Raw genomic sequence first — 12,261 nt, forward strand, 5'->3', positions numbered from 1 at the left:
ACAAATTAGAGGTGTCCATTCGTGAAGTGGAAGCCTCTTCTCTATTTCTTTTTGGGATCTTCTCATCATTCTGAGGAGTTTGCATGACTGGAGGGGTGCTCATAGTAGTCTACGATAGTTCTGGCACCTGCAGAAAAGAGTTGTCATCAAGATGTTTTTCTAAATCAATTAGAGCATTCTCTACGTCTACTCTGGTGTTGTCTTGGTCTACTAGGGTACCTTCCACCCATTATATTTGATTTGGATATGCTTCTATTTCAGGTATGGCATGGTGAATGAAAGGTCCTAGCTTGACCTTTCGTCTCTTCTTTGTGATGAATTCCAAAGGATCATATCTCCAAAAAAAATTTCTTTGTAACTTCATTCTCTACAAAATTAGGTCTTCTTCTTTGCCTACCTCCCTAGAGTTGCATATGAAGGGGACTAGTTGGTTTTTTATCTTGAAATAAGCCTTCTTCTTAGCATTGACGAAGTTGACTTCATCTTCATTGATGATTTGTCCATAATATTCTAGGGAAAACAACCTCATGGGGAGGTATCTTGGCAACTTATATGGTGCAAGCATGCAAGCATGCAACCATATATCTTGATTTCTATATGGTTTTGGTAAAGGTTCTGTTTAGACAATTGAAGGACTCTCTTTATTTCTAGACTGATTCTAGGGGGAGGGCTTCCAGCCAACATTTTCATGGTTGGGTGTACTAATAAATCAATAAAATCAGAGTAAGAGTATGGAGACTGGGATTTGTAGATAATGGGGTCCAAAAAATGACTGACCTAGGCTGACCTTTGGTGTCCAGCTTCTGAAGGGTGAATGGGAACTTATGAGGTTGGTAATATAAGAACATCTCGTATAAGACTGAGGAATACTTTAAAACTCTTTCATTGTTCATTCCAAGGAATTACTCATGCATCCTATCAAATATAGTTTGGGAATATTAATAAATGATAGTAGGAGACTGTCAAGGAGTGTAGATGGACATGAAGGCAAGGATTAACTCATCAGTGTATTCACAAGTGGTGTACCCCAAAATGCAGGATATCATGGCTACAATATTCTGGCCCCATGGGGAAAAAATAGAAGCTACATATGGGGGGGAGTGGTTAGGGATGTGTTTCTCTTCTCTGATGAAGGTTTGGAATAGTTGGGACCAATTTTGCAAAGCTAAGTTTAGGATATAGGTCCAACAAGTCTCCAATTGAAAGTGGGGTTAGGTTTCGCCTTGGTTGGAGCTGCAGCGTTTCATTAATAGACTCATCAGTGATGGTGAAAAGGACCTTTTGGTCATGAGACATGATAGTTTTGTGGCTGGGGATGTGACAAGCATAGCACATATGAACAATCTCAAGAAAAATGTGGACTTGGGGGAGCTGGTACTTGGACAAATTTGACTCCCAAAGGCCAATTTCATTAGCAGGGTTTAGGAAGCTGTCCCTACTTTGGCAATGTACATTGAGTGGGGACTCTTGGGTAGAGGTATCTTTTATTTGGAAATCTTTATCAGCTTAAGGAAGGTGGTCCAGGTCTAAATGAGGTGTAGTGATGGACCTTACATCCATAGCAACTAGGGCATCCATACTCATTTGTCTTGTGGATTTCAGTGCGGGGGGTGATTCAAATTTTTAGGGCAATGGAAGTTTTGTAGTTGTTTATGGCTCACAGTGTTAAAACTTAAGTAAATTTGATCTTTTTTACTTGACTAAGAGTGTCACGAGGGTGAATTGACATGGAATTTTGACAATGGAGTTGGAATTCCACCGTTAAATACCTGGAATTGGGATGAATTGACAATAAATGGTGGTTGATGGTGGCTACAGAGTTTCGTATGGTTCTGGTACGGACCAATGGATGAGCTAGGTTGTCTGTAGCATCTCTGGAGTAATGGCGGAAGTCAGTGAGCAATTTCATTGTTTGCAGGGATTACAATGGCTTTTTTGAATTCTCAATAACAATTGCGCGAAAAGAGAGAATAGAGGGGTAAGCGGAATTTTATAGGAAAATGGTTAATTTTTGGTGGGTTCATTGATTGATGAAAAGTTATGGTTTTCGGTTGAAAGGGGGAAGTGGTTTGGGAGGTCCATCACACCGCTTTTGTGGTGCAGGAAGTATTCAGGAGGGGTTGCCTGATCCCATTCATTGATTGACACGTAGCATCGGGGGCCGAGACGAAAACCACCTTATCAGGCAGGTAAAGGGCGGACGTTGGGTTGTCCCAATATGGATGCGAACTGTTGGATGAGGGGGAGGGAGATCATACGGTGATCGGGAGGTAAAGCTGTGCGGTGATTTATATAAAAAGTTTTCGGGGGGGACTCCATGAGTCTAATCACCAGCGATATATAATTAACTTAATACTTAATCTCGTCGGGGCACTTTAATGAGGGATTAATGACTAAGGGCAGGATTTAATATATTTGTGGGATATGGGGTAGTAATATAGTTTATAAGTAAACTAAGGGGTGGGGTTAATTTATATAAAGAAGTTAAATATATACGGGACAATAGGTTTATCGGGGATTTTTATATATTTAATTAAAATGCTAATATGAAATGAAATGAGTGGAAGGGGTATTGTGCTTAGGTGTATGAAATGTTATGCGTGTTCCGCACCCTTAGTACTTTAGGATAAATGTATTTGGTGTGTTTTTGCATAAAACATGTTTATAAAGAGGTTTTCTTAGGCAAGATAACTTAACCTTAAGAAAAAGGGTTTTGTGGGGGGGATGAATGAATTATAAGGGAATTTAACACCTTTCCTTCTTAAGTCTTCAAGCTGAGGGTCCGGTCCCACCAAAAGTCAGAGAAATACTTTGATCCTTTTTGACTTAAAAACTATAGGTATTAATATTTTTATTATGAAAGGGAAATTAGTGAGTGTCATAGGAGTTAAAATGAATGAGAGGGATGTTAAGTAAACCAAATTGTCAACCAATACTTTTGTTTTGTTTACCACTTATGCATATTTAAATGATGCATTTGGAACAATGACATAAGTGCTTTTTGTATCAATTAAATTACATTTTTTTCAACCTTTCTACTACTTACCCCCTTACTCATACTACGATTTATTTTCTTCACTTTATTTGGGTGCATTTAGGCTAGCAAAACCCTTATCATTATTTTTCTTTTCTTCACAAAATAAATTATCTAATTCTAACCTATAAATCCTCCAAGGGCTCAGATTAAACTGATGAGCTCCCTTTATTCACTCTACCTATCTAATGATCTGCCAAGATTACACTGTTTAGTCAAATTTATTCACTACCTATAAACATAAAATTAAAAGTATGAAATATCCAACTTTAAACATTTTGAATATCATGGATTGTGGCATAACTGACAAGCTACACACAAACATTTAGTATGCATAAAAAGTAAATAGTAGTGGCATTTTGACTTGCACATTTTCATGGTCTCTTTTTATCTTTTGGGGTTCATATATTTTCATTTTTTGACCTCTTCATTCTTTTTGTCCTTTGATTATTCTTTTAGGACATACCCTCTTTACAATTTTTTAATTTTTTAATATGGAAAACATTTGCAGAAAGCAAAGGTATGTACAATATTACAAGGCTTAACCTTAGTCATTCAAAATTATGACTCCTATTGGTATAGGAACCTAATAGTGGCTCCACTTGGGGATGGAATTTCCCAGTGAAATGTCAAGAACTTTTTAGATTAGCAGCCTCTGAAATGTTATTGATGTTACCTTGCAAAATTATCCTCTATACCTTTGCATTATTGATACTTATGATAGTGAATCCTTAAAGCTTAGGGCCTTCTCTTCGGGGTTCAACTTCAAAGATCACCATCCAATCCAAACTAAACTTTTTGAAGAAAAATGAAATATGTACAATGGAAAGTAAAAATCAGTAGTTAGGTTCAAAATAGTGTTTGAGCATTCAACCATTCACTGGTCCACCTTCTGATTTTTTACCATCCATTTCTCTCAGGAAGAAAGCATTATTACCTCTGAAAGCATAAATGGCATATGGGCCTTCCATAGGAAATCAAATTTCTCATGTTTACCTTTATCTTCCCTCCTTGACTCCCATTTTAGGACTTTGTCACCGAGGTAAAAATCTTCAGCCTTGGTTCGCTTATCAAAGATATTTTTAATCCTTTCTTGCACAACTTGAGACCTGATATATACTTCCTCCCTGGTTTGTTGAAGGTGTATTGTTTGGTTGATTCTTCTTTGGATACAATTTGGTTCAACCTGCAACTCATGAAGCAGCTTCATTGCTGGTGTTCCCAAGGAGGATGGAAAAACAACTTCCATCCCATACACCATTTGGTAGGGAGAGGTACCAATTGATTTCTTAGTGGTTAGTCTGTCTGCCCATAAGGCATTGACTAACTTTTTATTCCATGTTTTCTTATTGTCCTTTGAAAACCTTTTGATGATGTTCACCAGACTTTTGTTTGAGGATTTTGTGAGTCCATTTCCTTGAGGATAATAGGTTGTGGAATGACCCGGGATTATATGATACTTGTTGTAGAAATCTATTATTATTTTGGATTTAAAGGCTACTACATTATCAGCAATGAGCTTAGTTGGACATCCAAATCTTGATAGAATGTTGGTTTCAAGGAAGGTTATGATAACAGTGTCAGTGGCTTGCCTTGAACGTATGACCTCTATCCATTTTGTGAAATAGTCTGTGGCAGTGAGGATCCACTTGTGTTGGACAGAGGAAGGTGGGTAAATTTGACCAATGAAGCCTAAACCCCATTGTTGAAAAGGCATTTCAACAGAGATTAGCTTGAGGGGTAAAGGTAGAAGCTTTTTCTTTCCCTCAAAGATTTGACATTTGTGAGAGGAGGTCACATGTTTCTTTACATCAGAAAAACAAGGTAGGCGAGTAGAAACTGGCTCTAAGAATCTTATCAGTAGTGGTTTTCCAGTAAAGGTGTCCTCCACAGTCACCTGCATGAAAATCTTGTAATACTTTGTCTGATTCATCTTTTCATAAACAATTGAGAAGAATACCTTCACGATTTCTCCAAAACAAAGCATTGTCTAATATACAAAATTTTAAGAATTTCATCTTTAAAAATCTGCTTTTGGTCTTAGATAATTTAGGAGGAGCTTGTAAATTCAGTAAAACATAAATGATATCAGCATACCATGGTGATTCAATAAAGGCATTGCTGATTAGTGGAGTCACCATCTCCTCTTCATTATCTATTTTTGCAATAAAGTTTATATCCAGGGCCTGACAACCATGAGCTTGGCTAAACCTTGGCCCTTGATTAACTTAATTGGTCTGATTTCTATGTCATATTCTAGAATAGTAGCAATCCATTTTCCCCTCTTTCCATTTAGACCACCCTGAGTTAGGATGTCTTTGACTACTGAATTAGGAACATAAGCTACTATATGAGAATATAAAATGTATACCCTAAAATCCTCGATAGTTTTGACCAAAGAAAAGGCTTGTTTTTCCATTATGTTATATTTTATGGGGGCATCTCTCAGGGCTTTGCTAAAGAAAGCAATATGTTGTTAATAGCCTTGGTCATTTTTCTGCAGTAAAACTGTAGCAATAGTGTGCTTAGAAGAAAAGGAAAATAAGATGAAGTCTCTGTCAAGTTTTAGACTAATCAAAACTGGTGTTTTAGTTAATGCTAGTTTGATATCTTCAAAGGATTTCTTAGCCTCGATAGTCCATTTTATGCTCGAATCTTTTTTCAATATATTGTTCAGTGATCTAATTAATTCTGCTAGATTAGAAATAAATCTTCTAAGAAAGTTAATTTTCCCTAAGAAAGCTTGTAATTACCTAATGTTCCTTGGATGTTGTATCTATAATATGGCTTCTATTCTTGCAGGGTCTGTTCGGATACCATATTTTGAAATTATATGACCTAGTAACTATCCTTCTTCTAAACCAAACAAAGACTTCTTGGGGTTTAAATAAATTCCATATTTCCTGCATTTAATAAAAACCCGCCTTAGATGATCCAAATGTTGGCTATTAGATTTTGAAAACACAGTAATGTCATCTAGATATATCACAAGGAAATCATGGATTTCTTTGGCAAAGGCTATATCCATAGCCCTTTGGAAAGTGGCTCCTGCATTAATTAGTCCAAAATGCATTTTCACATACATGAATCTGCCCCAAGGAGTAGTGGAGGCAGTCTTGGCTTGGTCATCAGGATGAACTAAGATCTGATTGTAACCAGAAAACCCATCCAATAATGAGATTGTGGTTGATCCAACTACCCTTTGCAAAATATGATCCATTTTGGGTAGAGGGTAATTGTCTTTAAGTGATAATTTGTTGAGGTTCCTAAGGTCCACATTGAGTCTGATATCACCAATTTTCTTCCTAGTTGGCACCAAGTTCGAAACCCAATCAAAAAATCTGATTGGTGCAATTATCTTAGCATCATACATTCTCTGGATTTCTTTTTCAATAGAATGTAATAGGACATGATTAATCCTTCTAAGTTTTTGTCTGAAAGGTTTTCGATTTTCTTTTGTAGGGATTGTGTGTTGTATGATGCTGGGGTCATAGGATTTGAGGTCCTCATAACTCCAAGCAAATACATCCTGAAATTCTTTTAATAACTCAGTTTATTTCACCTTTTCAGTTAGAGGTAGTGATTACGAAAGTTTAATCAATTTTGGATCTTCATTAGTGCTTATATTACACTCCTCTATATCAGATTTCACAGGTTCCATTTTAGGCTTTCTAGGAACATCATTCGAATCAAACAAGTCTTCCAAAGGGGTTAATCCCTTAGGTAAGAAATTGTCTTTGAGGTTGATTACTTTGGTGTGTTCATTAATTATTTCATCAATCGCGACTTGTTTTAGGTTTTCTACATCTGATTTTGTAAATTTAGTAGGATGAAATCTATCTATCTCTTCACCTTCTATCTCATTTATTTCTATTTTGTATTTAATGTTAGGATCTAATGATGTGTTAGTATCCATATTGCTATCTACAAATTCTTCTTCCGAGATTAAAAAATTGTTTATCTGTCTGTCATTAGAAAATATTTGCCAGTTCTTCAAATTATCAGGGGTTGCAGGTCTATGCCTAACTTCAGCAGTGTATTGATGATTAGGTTGAAAGGGTAACTTATAGGTGCTGGAAAACATTGATAAACTATGAGCCTACATATTATGTTTTCTAGGAATTACAGCAAGCTTGGTTTCTAAGAAAGTGTTTAGTATTTCTACAATGGTTCCTCTGTAACAACTTAATCTAGGGTCTTTTGTCATATATACAACATCGATTTGTTTTATAACTAGTTTAGATTCTCCCATAACAAAAATTGTTTTAGCTCCTAGACTCCTAACTAATTTAAGACCTAAAATTAGTGCTTCATACTCGGCCATATTGTTAGTACATTTAAAATTTAGTCTGTATGCATGGCCTTCTGAGTGATTATTCTCCAGATTGTATATCCAAACTCCTTCTCCTACTCCAAACTTATTGACTGACCCATCAAACTCAAGATGCCACAATATCTCATGTTCATAATTCTCTTCGTTTGGTGCAACAAACTTTTCCTCATTTTGACTACCTTGTTTAGTGGAAAGTTCTAAGGTTTGGACAATTTCCTCTTGTTTTGAAAGTAATATTTCTTTTGGTTCTATATCAACACTGTCTAAAAGATTTCTTGTGTTTGATCAACATTATACACGATAAAAGAATCAATGTCTAAATGTATGGAGTAGATAGGAAAGTTTTGAGGCCGATCCTGGCTACTTACCATGTATTTCATTAAATTTTCTCATTACAACTTCTTGGGTTGTCCAAAAATATAAATTGTTGCATATGACATATCAAGTTTGTAAATATCCCTGAAGTTTGGCTCCCTATGATCTAGATAATAGCATGTCATACTTTGGTGGGATGTCAGCAACCACAATACCCATAAGGATGCTCTTGGCAGGATATTGAACTAAGGTAACACACAGGTCTTTAATCAACCTCGGACACTTTACTTGACTTGAGTCAAATGAAAATAAGTCCTTGTAAGGCCTTGTAATGTCTAGGTTTAGTTTCTCCATTACTGATTTGGGCATTAAGTTGTGGGAGGCCCCAGAATCCAACATTGCATTGTGAAGAATTTTTTCATGGATGTTAATGCTAATGTAGAAAGGTGGTATTCCTCCTTCTAGTGGTTTTCCATTAACATCTGGACCATATATAAGTTCTGGTTGGTCATCAAATAGGTTAATAGAATCCATATTTTCAGCAATGTTTAGAGTCTGGTTTATCTGTGTCTTGTAAGTTTCATTCTTGATTAGTTCCATTAAAGGGACTGAAATCTTTAACTTAGCTACCTCTGCTCCCAAATTGAATGGCAAAGGGGCTTTTTCTGTTTGAGGGTTTTGAAATTTTCATAGTAGGGATTTGAGTGGGATGGTCTTCTTTGCCTTTACTGGGGGTCTCTTTATGTAGATTTTCAGATCTGGTGTTTTGAGGTGTGTCCATTGGTTTTTTACAGGGAATTGGAGCAAAGGATTGATCATCAGAAGCTTGATTAGGGGTTATATCTACAATCTTGGGGCCAGAAGGATTCTGGTTTTGTCTGGGGAGAATCTAGAGGATTTTAGAAACTGGGGCTTCTTTGATTTTCTTGGGTTGATTTGGTGCTGTTTTCTTAGTTTGGTCATGGATATCAGAATTCGTTTTACTCCTTACGTTATACTGTTTATGCACTTCAAAGATGGCATAATCATAACCTTATTTATAATCAAATGACTCTCCAGACTGGATTTCCAATTGTTGCAGCATATGCAATTCCTGATCATCTTGGGTCAGAAAAACAACACCTTCATCATCTAATCCCATCAGGTTAATCTATGTGTCTTGCTCTGGGTCTTCAGGATGGGATGTTTCTGCATAATTTTCTTGGAAAGGAGGCCTAATATTTTGATCAGGTCCATTTTTTCTAGTGTTTTGGTTTTGGTTTTTCCTAAAGTTTGGGTTTCTAACTAGAGGTGCCTGTTGATTATCCCACTGGGGTTTCCTCTCTATATTCTCTATTCTATCCATTAACTTTTCCATGCCTTTCGCTAAGCTATCTATTTTAATGTTAGAGGGTGAAGGCTCATCTTTAGTTGTTCCTCTTCTTTCATTCCTAACTCTAGCTCTTTTAGCTAATAAATTAGCTTCTACACTTACAGCTACACTTTGCATATCTTCTAGGGTTGGGGGGTTTCTTTCCCTGAGCTTGTATGTGTCAAAACCATAAGGGAACTTTATTAATGATAATTCATGAGGGGGTCTAAGATTAACTAGAATTGTATTATATATATTGTTAAATCTGGTGCAGTAATATTGAACAGTTTCATTGGGTCCCCTCCTAATATATTCATATTTTTAAAGGATATGTAGAGGATTCTTTTTCTTCTCCCATCTATTCAAAAATTTCTGATGAAATACTTCTAAACTATCAATACTATTATCAGGCAGAGATCTAAACCATTTCCTAACATCACTAGCTAAAGTCTGAGAAAATAGTCTCATTTGGACATCCACAATATCAATTCATGAAGTTCAAAGTAGTCTGTCATCTTATTAACATGGTGTTCTGCATCTAGTAATTTCACATTCACCATCCTCTTGTAGATTTCATCAGCTTCAGAATATCTGGAAAAATTGGGCTTAGTGAGGAATAAATGTTTGATCTCATGCTCTAGGATAAACAAGTTTTCAAATGTGTTGTATAAAACTTTTCCTGTGGGCAATGCTTTTATGGATGAAGAGCTGACTTGATCCTTTTCCAACTGTCTGAGTATGGTATCATAGTCTAACTATGTCATGAGTTTGTCATTGATAACCAAAGGACTCGGCAGACATTTCTCCCTTGAAATATGGAATTTATCCATGAACCTATCAATGGCTACTTGTATATTGTGACATTTTTCTTCTAAGTTAAGCATAAGGTTCCTTTTGGAGAGGATCTTCCTTATTTCTAAAATGGTCACAGTCCTATCTTCTATATTTAGCTCATGGAGCTCATATCTACTCTTATTGTTGATGATGTGGATGAGTCTATTGGCATCCTCTGGCTTATCTCCCATCTCCTCCTTCACTTTCTGGATAACTTCTGTAGCTATTTTTACTAACTCTGTTTATTCAAAAATAACTTGAATTGAGGGCCAAATATCCTTGACGAAGTCAATCATATTGGCCCACAACATTTCCTTGGTTTTCCCAAGTGGTTTCTCCAGTGTTAAGTCTTTCTTCAAGACTTTGATCCTTTCACTCATTCTTTGGGCTTTTTGTGCTTCTTCTTTCTGCTTCAGTTGGGCAAGTTAGCATTCTGTTTCCAAGCTTGCAACCTTTTCTCTTAACATGTTCATTTTAGTAGCCTAGATAGACATCTCTTCCATGGCTTTGATCAATTTTGCTACTTTTCCTCCTTGTACACCTGTTGTCGTTGCAGATTCTGTTGTTGCTGGCAAGGCAGATGCAACTGGAGCTGTAGGTGCCAAAGATGTTGCTAGTATGGATGGCACTACTGTGGAGACTGTAGGGATAACTTCTGCTTGTTTTAATTGGATTAGAGCATCTAATTCCTTTTTGTCTCCTTTAGTTGATCATTCAACTTCAAGACCAAGTCCATCAAAACCTCATGTCTGGTTTGATTCTCTATGACTTCTAGAGTTTGAGGATGTTGCATCGATATCATCATTTTCCTTCTTAATAAGCTTCTCTGTAGATTTTATATCCTTGATATCGTGTCCCAATTCAATTACTAAGTCCTCTAAGGACTTTATCCTTGTATCCTTGGCCTATGAGGAGGCCTTCTCTAACTGGAATTGTGTTGAGATGTAGTTCAGAGAGTCCTGTAGTTGATGGGCAACTATGGCTTTACCTGTCAGGGTGGAGTATATCATCTCTCCAGCCTGTTTGTGTAGTTCAATATGGTTTATGGGATGAATATCCCTTGCCAATATCTCAAAATCCACCTTCTTAAAATCTGATGTTGTCTTGGGCTACTGAGTTATGGGTTTGACAAAAGTCATCTGCAGCTTTCCCTCTTTAATGTCAAAGGCTTACATTAGCCTTGTTTGATTGGTGGGAGTCAACTTTAGGTACTGAGCATATGTTTGGGCCTTAAGCCTCTCATTTCTAGCTTTGATTTCTTTATATCTTTCCTTGATATCTTGGTCTTTGTCAGCAGGCATTCTGAAGGAAGACACTTCAACATCAAGCTTCCTTTCCAACATCTGAGTTTGTGATGTGGAAGGCTCTTGCATGCCTCCAGATGGAGTGGTAGGCCAACTTCTTTGTACTTTTGTATTTGTGACCTCAGCTGAGTCTTCAGTATATTCCTGCTCAGAGGCTAGATTTAGCCTTTGCCTCTTGTTTGATTCCTGCTGCAAATAAGAGGTGGCCATTCCTGAAGTGAAAGGCCCTTCTCTATTTCTTTTTGGGATCTTCTCCTCATTCTGAGGAGTTTACATGACTGTAGGGGTGCTCATAGTAGTCTCTGGTCCTTCTGGTACCTACAAAAAAGAGTTGTAATCAAGCTTCTTTTCTAAATCAATTAGAGCATTCTCTACCTCTAGTCCAGTGTTGTCTTGGTCTAGTAGGGTACCTTCCACCCATTCTGTTTTATTTGCATATGCTTCTATTTTAGGTATGGGATGGTGAATGAAATGTCCTAGCTTGAACTTTTGTCTCTTCTTTGTGATGAATTCCAAAGGATCATGTCTCCAAACAAAAATTCTTTGGAACTTCATTCTCTGCAGAATTAGGTCTGCTTCTTTGCTTGCCTCCCTAGAGTTGCATATCAAGGGGCCTAGTTGGTCTTTTATCTTGAAATAAGCCTTCCTCTTAGCATTGATGAAGTTGACTTCATCTGCATTGATGATTTGTCTATAATATTCTAGGGTAAACAACCTCATGGGGAGGTATCTTTGGCAACGTATATGGTGTAAGCATGCAACCATATATCCTAATTTTTTATGGTTCTGGTAAAGGTACCAGTCACCCACTTTGGTCTGTTTAGACAATTGAAGGACTCTCTTTATTTCTGGACTGATTCTAGGGGACTGGGTGTACAAATAAATCAATAAATGCAGAATAAGAGTATGGAGACTGGGATTGGTGGATCAATGGGGTCCAAAAAATGACTAACCTGGGCGACCTTTGGTGTCTAGCTTCTGAAGGGTGAATGGGAACTTATCAGGTTGGTAATATAAGAACATGTGGTATAATACTGAGGAATACTTGAAAACTCTTTCATTGTTCATTCTAAGGAATTTCTCATGCATC

This window comes from Pinus tabuliformis, chromosome 3_1 (genome assembly GCF_031772625.1).
Source record: "Pinus tabuliformis cultivar Carrire ecotype Pingquan chromosome 3_1, CPIR1, whole genome shotgun sequence".
Classification (NCBI taxonomy): domain Eukaryota; kingdom Viridiplantae; phylum Streptophyta; class Pinopsida; order Pinales; family Pinaceae; genus Pinus; species Pinus tabuliformis.